This window comes from Physeter macrocephalus, chromosome 10 (genome assembly GCF_002837175.3).
Source record: "Physeter macrocephalus isolate SW-GA chromosome 10, ASM283717v5, whole genome shotgun sequence".
In the NCBI taxonomy this organism is placed as follows: domain Eukaryota; kingdom Metazoa; phylum Chordata; class Mammalia; order Artiodactyla; family Physeteridae; genus Physeter; species Physeter macrocephalus.
In genome coordinates, this window is record NC_041223.1 from 5,906,459 (window position 1) to 5,918,537 (window position 12,079).

Sequence of the window (12,079 nt, forward strand, 5' to 3'; positions counted from 1 at the left end):
AGAAAACAGGCTTGAAGTCCTTCTTGCAAGTTGGTACTAAAGAAGAAACTGGAGTAAATTTCCCAATGCTTTTGTCTTTCCTATTAAAAAGGGAATCGTCACTTGCCTTCTTCCTGAGAATATAGAGATCATAATTTTTTAGGAAGGTACTGTGAAATGGATAGTAATTTTCAGGTTTTTCAACTTATGAGTAAACAAGGTATATATACATATATGTATAAGTATGTATTTATACACACATACACAAATGGTGGTGATGTGCTGTGGAAAAAAAGACAGCAAGGAAGGGAATTACAGAGTGTAATAAATGAGGAGGGAGCTGCTTTACAGTTTTAAATGAGGCCATCGATCTCACCAAGAGAGTGATATTTGAGCAAAGACATTTCTTCTCTTTGATTTCTAGAAGGGTGGAAATGAACATTGACTCCCATGCTGCCATGTTAAGACCAGACAAAACCAAGCTCAGCCTCACCCATCCCCAGGTTAAAACCACTGGATGAAAAGATATGTTTGGACATGCAAACTGGTAACTTACACACTAGATACTTATTTTGTCTGACATCAGGTCCTCATTTTAACATCATCCTTAATCTGGTCATAACCTGCCTATCAGTCAGGCTAGTCTATGCTGCAGTAATAACGGATCCAGTAGGTTCACCACTATTGATTTATTCCTCACTCAGTTACATGTTCATTGTGGATCGGCATGGCATTGTTCGTGCTGTCTTCGCTCTGGGAAAAAGGCTGACTGAGCTGGTCCTGTCTAGGCTATGTCCAGCCTATGGCAGAGGGAAGGGAGGACATGGCCACCTCTTCTACTCCCATTTCATCAGCCAAAGCAAGGCATTTGTCCAAGCCTGGCCTGAGTGAAGAAAGGAAGTATAATCCTCCCAGAGGGACAGGTGCAACAGGAAGTGGAAGCAAATGGTACAAACACTAATTATATTTCCCACATTTAGCGATTTAATTATTTTTTCCTTCAAACTCTGAAAAACGCCATTTTCTACTTCATTACACAGATGCTGTCTTGTCACCACATTCCCGATGTGTCCCTCTTCTCTAAAATCTGCCTGTGTTTCCCCCTACTCTGTTGCCTGTCTTCCTCGTCCGGTTTGCCTGAATGCCAATGATCCTCAAAAATGCAATTGAGGAAAATCTTTCCCTTTTCCTCCATGGTTAATATACTTAAATACTCCAACCTGTATTGGTCTGCTACAGAATTAAGCACTATGCAGTATGGCTTCAGCTTTATATGGGAATTATATTTGATTCTGGAGATTAAAAATTGTGCCTTTTATGTCATAGGTAGCTCTCAAAATGTCTCTACCATTTGGTTAATGAATCAGTTGCTGAAATATTTTATTTAATAATTTCCAGTAAATATTTATGGAAAATAGATCTATATTAATTTCAAAATGTGAAGTCACCATTCTTTTTCCCCTGCATGTATTTGAAGAGTGAGTTTCAGTTTCCTTCGAGGCAAAAGGTGTCTTTGCTGTGTCTCCAGGCTGTAAAGCTAAGTTATGAGGCGTTTCTATCCCCTACTCCAACTTGCTTAAGCAAAACAACTCCACTTTTCTTCTTTAATCTATGTATTTGTCGGCACCTATAAGTTTTCTTTTGAAGATTATGTCCTGTGAAAAGTTTTTAAATCACTGTTTTAAAATAAAAATAGAATGAGCCTTACTAAATATGCATTTTTATATGACATAGTTTTTTTGATCACCATAGCCTGTTGGGCACCAGCCTTGAGACTGAAGACAAATGAACATATTAATACATCAAAGCTAAACAGAAGATAGGTTGTGTTTTAAGATTAGCTTGATTTTTGAACGTGAGGGCTACTACTCTTCTGCCAGTCTTTAGCCTTGATGAAGTCTCTGATTTATCTGTTTCCATTGGAAAAGAACCTTACTTTATTTTAATATGCTTCTTTTCTTTTGAGCTTATGTTGCTTTTGTAAGTTTGAAACATAAAAAAGAAATATTATTTGGTTTCAGAAAGCTTAAATGAAATTTAAATTTTAGAGTGTTTAGTGTAGCAGTGTTTGCAAAGAATAAACCACCTACGTAATTGCTGATTTTACAAGTCCTTTGGAAAGTGTCATAATGTATATATTCCTTTGAATTTAAGAGAAAAGCCAAGTTTTCCTTATAAAATCTCTGCATTAGAAACTTTAATTATTCTTTACAAGTAAATTATTCCTTACATAAAACATTCTCAAAATGTATTCTCTCAAAGATAAAATTTCCTGAATTCTATTCTCAGCATCAGACATTTATGACCCAAAGAAGCTAACATATGAGAGCCTAGAAAGAGGTTGAGGGCAAAGCTGATTACTGTAATCAGCAGACTAAACACAGTAGCCTAATTCTCTTTTGTCCTATGGTAACATTAAAATAATGAAACTGATTTTTTTCTCCTGTGGTGAAATTCTACATTGAAATTGGGAAAAAAAGTAGAAAAGGTGTCCAGTAATGAAATTCATGAAACATTTCATACATAAAATGAAATGTATCTGATCTGGCAGTTGTGGGGGTCACCTGCTTGCTTTTCTGCTCTTGAAGCCCAAGAACATTCTGACTGTTGACATCCCTTTCATCCCATGCAGTGACCTTCTGAGATAATGTGTTTCATGGTGTAGATGGAACAGTACGAGCTACCTGTTAATTGCTATCATTTTTTATTTAGAAAAATAAACTGACAATAAGAATCATTAGATATTTAAGGGAAAACTACATTTAGATGAACAAAAAGAGTAACTGAAACCAGAAGACTTAGGTATAATTCAGGGAACAGAAGAGACTTTAAAAAGAAGTCTAATTAGTACACTTAGCAGAATTTGAGAGGATATTATAACTATAACAGGCTATTATGAAAAAGAGGCAATCAGAAAACAAGAAATTTCCAGGAAATTAAAAATATGATTAGCAGATTAAAATTTTATTGGACCAACTGATAGAAAGAAAGGACATTGTTGAAGCTAAGGATTGTTTTTAATCTTCAAGTTAAATTGAAAATTAACTCCCAACAGTTGAAACAGAAAGGAAATGTAAAATAAAAGAGTTAAGCAGACCAGGAAATAGAGTCAGTAGAGTCAACATCTGGTTAATATAAACGAAAAGACAGTGAAAGGCAGAGAATGCAGTTTAATGAAAGAATATTTTTATAAGCTGTATAAATACTCTGTGCTAATTAACCTTGGCTGTGTAACACAGGACTGAACAACTTAGTGGCCTGAAACAGCAAACAGCATTTGTTTAGCTTAGGTGACTTGTGATTTGGCTGGTTGGTTCTTTGGGTCTGGGCAAGGTGTGGCTCTTTCACCTGAACCAGCTCATGTGACCCTGGGCAGTGGGAAGATTAGCTGATATAAAATAAACTCATTACGTGACCAGCGGTTGACTGCGATGACAGAAGTAACTGAACAGGTGTCTCATCATCCTGCTAACTTTGGCTTGCTCTCTTGGCAGCAGGATTCCTAAGGGCAGCAAGAGTGGAAGATCTAATGCACATGGTATTTTCAAGGCTCTGATTACTTCCCTTGCCAAAGCAAAGGTCCCAAGGACCAAAGCAAATTACATGGCCAGTCCAGAGAACCAAAAGGCTTGGATTTCTGCAGGCATGCAGAAACTAGGTTATCATTGCACTAAATCCACCCGAGGCATCAGTTATCAGATTAAAAAGTCTAGCAAGCAAGATGGATAAAAGTGAACTATATGTAAACACATCTTGGTGAAATTTCAAAATTCTTATGATAAAGGAGAAAATGCTACAGTCTTCTGATGAGGATAAAATGATTATCTGCAAAGAAATGAAAATCAGGGTAACAGGGTTTTCATCAGCAACACTGGATCCTAGAAGACATCCAAGTGGTATCTTCAAAGACCTAAGAGACAATTAATTTAAATGTAGAATTCTATATCCAATTTCAGTTATACTCCAGAGGAATGCAAAGATTGATAAGGGATGTCTATATGAAATTATATTGAGTGATAATCAAAAAATTTTTGAGTAAAAGGATAGTATGAAATACAGGAAAAGTGATGGCTGAATATAACTGGGAAAACTAAAGACAAAAGATATTCCACTGAAGCCTGAAACGTTGGAAATTCCCCTTCATGGAGGAAGACTTCAGTGTTTGTATGAAAATTCCCTCTCTAAGGATCTAAACATACTACCTGATTCTGCCATGAATGATATTTAAATAGGCATAGGACTAGAAATGTGCTTACATTGAATTCTAACTTTTAGAATCAAATTGTATACAAAGTATTAGAGACTAAATTATTGTCTTGTTGTTATAAAAAAATAATATAATTAATAATCAGAAGATGACTGGACGAGGAGATTGTAGGAGGAGGTGTATGTGCAGCAATTCTTCATCTTTCATTGAAGCAAGAATTGATTTCAGGTTGACAAATCAACAAGAGAGTTTAAGTATATATTACTTTCAATTATAATGGTAACCAGTGGAAGAGCAAAAAATAAAATATGAATGCCAAAAGTTAAGAGGTAGAGTAGGAAAGAAGAAAGGAATGGATATAAGTACCCTTAATTCCTCATCTGCCATAGCAGACAAGCAAAATGCACTGGGCAAAGTAGTTACATCAAGGAATAGTATGTTATTTAAAACATTATATAAAATTATACTGGTATATAGCATAATAAATGTGCAAATATTGCCTTTATATTTGGAAAAAATATAAAATGTACCATAAAAACACCCTCCTTAATATTTATTAAATTGTAGGACATGTATAAAGTGGGATGTATACATTCATTAGAATGAATGAGGACTGTATGAGAGATGCCCATAATATATTGCTTAGCGAAAGAAGGAAACTGTAGAACAATAAGCGTAGAGGAACCATTTATTTTAGATATGCTTTAATCCGCTTGCTTATCGCACTTTCTGTCTGCCTATCTATAATGTGTACGTGTGTGTATGTAGTGTATATGTGTGTGTGTTTATATGGATGGAAAAATTCAAAGATGGATAGCTAACAGTTCTGCGTTGCTGCCTTTCATGTATCTAATAGTTTTTTAAGTAAAACAACCTGAAAACACACAAGTATCCAGGTTTGGTCAGATTTGTCATCCATCCAATCTAACAGTGGCATCAAGACTCATGTGTTAAAGTCGTAATTTTCCCTTTTAATGTTAATTATTAATTAAGGGATTTATTTTTAAACATCTTAATTCCTCTGAGTAGTTAATTCTAAAGTTTACATTCCTGAGGCTATTTACATATTTTCGGTTTAAACCAGGTCTTTGGAGAATGTAATCCTCATGTTACTGTTCAGTATCTAAGGTAGTGTATGCATGTTTTCTAAATTTATTTTGTCTGTGTTATTCCAAAAGAACTCTAGTCAAGCTGCTGACACCAGAACACACCTTAGTTGTACCTGCCCCTTTGCTCATGCTGTTGCCTCACACATTTTAGGTACAACTTTATAAAGGGGGATATTGAAAAATTTCTGCTGTGGTTGTCATTATCTACCTTCACAGTAAATATTTACTATGTCTCTGCGATGTTAACCTTATATAGCAATATATCAAGGGACAAGAGTAGAATTAATTTATGAAATTAGGGCATACAATTACGGTGCAGGAGTTATATGCACATATGGGCTGTGGACAGAATAATAGATAAATAGGTTCTATTTCAGGCTCTGTTCTTAATGAGTTGTAACCTTAGCAAAGTCCCCTTGAGCCTGTTTTTTTCACCTGTAAAATGAAAGAGTTACTCAAGATCAGTGTTTTCAAACTTTTACAAAATAGTATCTCACAGTAAGAAATTCATTTTGCATCACTATACTGTATGCTTGTGTTTACCTGACAGAAAAGTTTCCCAACACAATATTTGCTCTTACTACATGTAATATTCTGGTATTTTCTATTTTGTTTTATTTATTTTTTTGAAAACTCTGCGACTCATTTATGGGTCAGGGTTTATAGTTTGAAAAGGACTGAACTAGATATGTTTAAGGTCCATTTTGTCTGAAACATTATTTGATTCCAAGAGTCTAAAAGAATGTCACCTTCATTTTGAAATTTGTTTTTAAAAAAATTAGTCATTATGTAGCATTAAATCGATTCATTGGTGTAATAAAATCTAAGTGTATTATATATTTTAATGTTACTATATGGAGAATCCTATACTTTTTTTTTAACATCTTTATTGGAGTATAATTGCTTTATAATGGTATGTTAACTTCTGCTGTATAACAAAGTGAATCAGCTATATGTATACATATACCCCCATATATCCTCCCTGTTGTGTCTCCCTCCCACCCTCCCTATCCCACCGCTCTAGGTGGTCACAAAGCACCGAGCTGATATCCCTGTGCTATGCGGCTGCTTCCCACTAGTTATCTGTTTTACATTTGGTAGTATATATAAGTCCATGCCACTCTCTCACTTCATCCCAGCTTACCCTTCCCCCTCCCCGTGTCCTCAAGGCCATTCTCTATGTCTGTGTCTTTATTTCTGTCCTGCCCCTACGTTCTTCAGAACCACTTTTTTTTTTTTTTTTTAGATTCCATATATATGTGTTAGCATACAGTATTTGTTTTTCGAATCCTATACTTTTTAAGACCTTGGGATGATCTGGCTATCCCTTCATGGTAGCTTTCTAATGCTCTGAGAGAGTTTGGCTTTCTTACTGCAAAGGAATTTTGGACACCGTGTATTGCTAGAGTATTGGTTTTTCTCTCCACATGTAATATCCCCAAAGCCTAAAACAAGATGTTTATCTTTTTGATAGACAAGCAATTAACTTTTGGAGGGAATTTAAAGACAGTAAAGCACATCTGTTAGGACACTGGAAAGAAATAGGAATTTCTGACAGGCAAACATTATAGCCTTGCATTTGTTATGTTGTAGCTAAAGCTATGTCAGCATTTTTATTATAAACCTGGGGATTATAAGTCTGCATTAAAACTCTTTTTGGACTGAGGCTTATTTAGATTCAGAGCTTACTCATGAGGAACCTTTGCTTTCCTGAACAAAGGAAAGTAGATTTGCTTCTGCTTAACTCTCTAAGAGAGAGATGTGTCTGGGCTGACCATATAATTATATAAATATTGAAAATATTTGATTTATTATAAGCTAACTGATTGATTATTAAAGTACATTTTTTAACGTAAAGCAATGTGGAAACTGGTTTGGCAGCGCAGTAACTGAGTAGGGCTGAAAATAATTGTTTCTGACAAAGTAGTACTGTGGTGGGTTTTTGGCAGTTGTCAGATAACTCACCATTATCTGTGCCTTGGTAAGACTGAATACACACTTCATAAGATCCTCTCCTTAAGATGTTGAAATTTGAGTGGCTGGTGTTTTTCTGTCATCCCTATCCTAAAATGTACTCCAAACAGTTTAAAAAATGATTTCAGTTTTAGAAAGAAAGAGGAATAGAACAGTATTTTATTTTTATTCACATTTAAACATGAAGACACTGAAGAAAGTATAATGTTTAACATTAAGAGCATGGGTTTAAACCCTGGGTCTACCACTTTGCAGTGGGTGTCCTGAGAAAATGCCTCCAAGTGTTGGTGCCTCAGATTTTTCGTGTGTAATAAATACTGACAATGATTGTGCCTGTGTCATTGGGCTGGTTTGAGGTTTAAATTCACTAATCCGTAGAGAGCCTTCAGGATGGTGCCTGGACATATTAAGTGCTCAATAAGTTTTAGGTAGTATTATTACTTGTTTGTTATTAGTAGTTTTATATTTCATCATAGGGTCATAAAATGAAAAATTCATTTTTACATTAAAAATTTAACTTATAATGCCATTACATTAAAAATATTTAAAAAATCATCCAAAGGTTCTAGATAGGTCTCTCCTATATACTATTTTCTTGTCATTGTTGTTGCTTAGTAATGCAATTGTGACCTGGTCGTTGAAACTTAATAATTTCAGAAAAAAAAAATGTAGCTCTTCTGGAATAAACTCTTGGTCTTTAAGTGTGAGAATTCTGTCTTCCTAGGAGGAAGATTTATTTAAAAGTCTTATTCCTGCTGATGTTGCTGACTTTAAAAAAGCATTCCTGTATTATGTTGTGAAGTATAGCAAAGCAAAATGCTGTTACATAACGTATATGTCAAGGTATATCAAAATAGTGTTATATTATGTAAGGCTTTCTCCTGCTTCAATTCAGAGGAATGGCAATTTTGTGCTATATAAATAAATTGATGGATAGAAGATAGCAGGAAAAAAACATATCTTGGCTTAGATATGCTTGGCTACACACCATCTCACCTGTATAATATAAGAATGGTGCAGTTGCACTTTAAAAACTGTGTAGTAAGTATATTACAGGAGGGGGGGAAATTATAAATGTGTAGGGTATCATGGAACAATTATATATGCATCACTGGGATGTAGTGTGCCTTTTATTCTTTTTATAAATAGTATAGGTAGGTTCAAGATGGAGGAATAGAAGGACGTGTGCTCACTCCCTCTTGCGATAGCCCCAGAATCACAACTAGCTGCTGAACAGTCATCGACAGGAAGACACTGGAACTCACCAAAAAAGATACCCCACAGCCAAAGACAAAGGAGAAGCCACAATGAGATGGTAGGAGGGGCTCAATCACAATAAAATCAAATCCCATAACTGCAGGGTGGGTGACTCACAAACTGGAGAACAATTATACCACAGAAGTCCACCCACTGGAGTGAAGGTTCTGAGCTCCATGTCAGGCTTCCTAATCTGAGGGTCCGGCAACGTGAGGAGGAATTTCCAGAGAATCAGACTTCGAAGGCTAGCGGGATTTGATTGCAGGACTTCAGCAGGACTGGGGGAAACAGAGACTCCACTCTTGGAGGGCACACATAAAGTAGTGTGTGCATCAGGACCCAGGGGGAAGGAGTAGTGACCCCATAGGAGACTGAACCAGACCTACCTGCTAATGTTGGAGGGTCTCCTGCAGAGGTGGGGGACGGCTGTGGCTCACCGCAGAGACAAGGACACTGGCAGCAGAAGTTCTGGGAAGTACTCCTTGGCATGAGCCATCCTGGAGTGCGCCATTAACCCTACCACAGAGCCTGTAGCGTCCAGTTCTGGATTGCCTCAGGCCAAACAACCAACAGGGAGGAAACTCAGCCCCACCCATCAGCAGACAAGCGGATTAAAGTTTTACTGAGCTCTGCCCACCAGGGGAACACCCAGCTCTACCCACCACCACTCCCTCCCATCAGGAAGCATGCACAAGCCTCTTAGATAGCCTCATCCACCAGAGGGCAGACAGCAGAAGCAAGAACTACAATCCTGCAGCCTGTGGAAGAAAAACCACATTCACAGAAAGATAGACAAGATGAAAAGGCAGAGGGCTATGTACCAGATGAAAGAACAAGATAAAACCCCAGAAAAACAATTAAATGAAGTAGAGATAGGCAGTCCTCCAGAAAAAGAATTCTGAATAATGATAGTAAAGATGATCCAGGACCTTGGAAAAGGCATGGAGGCAAAGATCCAGAAGATGCAAGAAATGTTTAACAAAGACCTAGAAGAAGTAAAGAACAAACACCTAGGAGAATTAAAGAACAAACAGAGATGAACAATACAATAACTGAAATGAAAAATACACTAGAAGGAATCAACAGCAAAATAATTGAGGCAAAAGAACGGATAAGTGACCTGGAAGACAGATTGGTGGCATTCACTGCTGCGGAACAGAATAAAGAAAAAAGAATGAAAAGAAATGAAGACAGCTTGAGAGACCTCTGGGACAACATTAAATGCACCAACATTCACATTATAGGGGTCCCAGAAGGAGAAGAGAGAGAGAAAGGACCCGAGAAAATATTTGAAGAGATTATAGTCGAACACTTCCCTAACGTGGGAACGGAAATAGCCACCCAAGTCCAGGAAGCGCAGAGAGTCCCAGGCAGGATAAACCCAAGGAGAAACATGCCGAGACACATAGTAATCAAATAGACAAAAATTAAAGACAAAGAAAAATTATTAAAAGCAACAAGGGAAAAACGACAAATAGAACACAAGGGAACTCCCATAAGGTTAACAGCTGATTTCTCAGCAGAAACTCTACAAGCTGGAAGGGAGCAGCATGATATATTTAAAGTGATGAAAGGGAAGAACTTACAACCAAGATTACTCTATCTGGCAAGGATCTCATTCAGATTCGACAGAGAAATCAAAAGCCTTACAGACAAGCAACTGCTAAGAGAATTCAGCACCACCAATCCAGCTCTACAACAATACTAAAGGAACTTCTCTAAGTGGGAAACACAAGAGAAGGAAAAGACCTACAAAAACAAACCCAAAACAATTAAGAAAATGGTAATAGGAACATACATATTGATAATTACATTAAATGTTAATGGATTAAATGCTCCAGCCAAAAGACACAGGCTTGCTGAATAGATACAAAAACAAGACCCATACATATGCTGTCTACAAGAGACCCACTTCAGACCTAGGGACACATACAGACTGAAAGTGAGGGGATGGAAAAAGATATTCCATGCAAATGGAAATCAAAAGAAAGCTGGAGTAGCAATTCTCATATCAGACAAAATAGACTTTAAAATAAAGACTATTACAAGAGACAAAGAAGGACACTACATAATGATCAAGGGATCAATCCAAGAAGAAGATATAACAATTATAAATATATGTGCATCCAACATAGCAACACCTCAGTACATAAGGCAAATGCTAACAGCTACAAAAGAGGAAATAGACAGTAACACAATAATAGTGGGGGACTTTATCAGCTCACTTACACCAATGGACAGATCATCCAGACAGAAAATTAATAAGGAGACACAAGCTTTAAATGACATATTAGAGCAGATAGATTTAATTGATATTTATAGGACATTCCATCCGAAGACAGCAGATTACATTTTCTTCTCAAGTGCACACGGGGGCTTTCCTGGTGGCACAGTGGTTGAGAATCCACCAGCCGATGCAGGGGACACAGGTTCGTGCCCCGGTCCGGGAAGATCCCACATGCCGCGGAGCGGCTGGGCCCGTGAGCCATGGCCGCTGGGCCTGTGCGTCCGGAGTCTGTGCTCCGAAACGGGAGAGGCTGCAACAGTGAGAGGCCCGCGTACCGCAAAAAAAAAAAAAAAAAAAAATCAAGTGCACACGGAACATTCTCCAGGATAGATCACATCTTGGGTCACAAATCAAGCCTCGGAAAAGTTAAGAAAATTGAAATCATATCAAGCACCTTTTCCAACCACAATGCTATGAGATTAGAAATAAATTACAGGGAAAATAACATAAAAAACAGAAACACATGGAGGGTAAATGATGCATTCGTAAATAACCAAGAGATCACTGAAGAAATCAAAGAGGAAATCAAATAATACCTAGAGACAGGTGACAACGAAAACATGACAATCTGAAACCTATGGGATGTAGCAAAAGCAGATCTAAGAGGGAATTTTATAGCAATACAAGCCTACCTCAAGAAACAAGAAACATCTCAAATATACAGTCTAACCTTACACCTAAAGGAACTAGAGAAAGGAGAAGAAACCCAACCCAAAGTTAGTAGAAGGAAAGGAATCATAAAGATCAAGGCAGAAATAATTGAACTGGAAACAAAGAAAACAATAGCAAAGATCAATAAAGCTAAAAGCTGGTTCTTTGAGAAGATAAACAAAATTGATAAAGCTTTAGCCAGCCTCATCAGGAAAAAGTGGGAGAGTACTCAAATCAGTGAAATTAGAATGAAAAAGGAGAAGTTACAATGGACACTGCAGAAATACAAAGCATCCTAAGAGACTATTACAAGGAACTCTATGCCAATAAAATGGACAACTTGGAAGAAGTGGACAAATTCTTAGAAAGTACATCCTTCCAAAAGTGAACTAGGAAGAAATAGAAAATATGAACAGACCAATCACAAGTAATGAAATTGAAACTGTGATTAAAAAACTTCAAGCAAACAGAACTCCAGGACCAGATGGCTTCACAGGTGAATTCTATCAAACATTTAGAGACAAGCTAACACCCATCCTTCTCAAACTCTTCCAAAAAATTGCAGAGGAAGGAATACTCCCAAACTCATTCTACAAGGCCACCATCACCCTGATA

At 37.0% G+C, this 12,079-nt stretch overlaps 1 protein-coding gene across 2 annotated transcripts in view; it reads left to right on the top strand.

Moving 5' to 3' along the window:
* Positions 1–12,079, top strand: part of PRKN (parkin RBR E3 ubiquitin protein ligase) — a 1,334,302-nt gene that overhangs the window by 99,882 nt on the left and 1,222,341 nt on the right. The window lies entirely within an intron of this gene.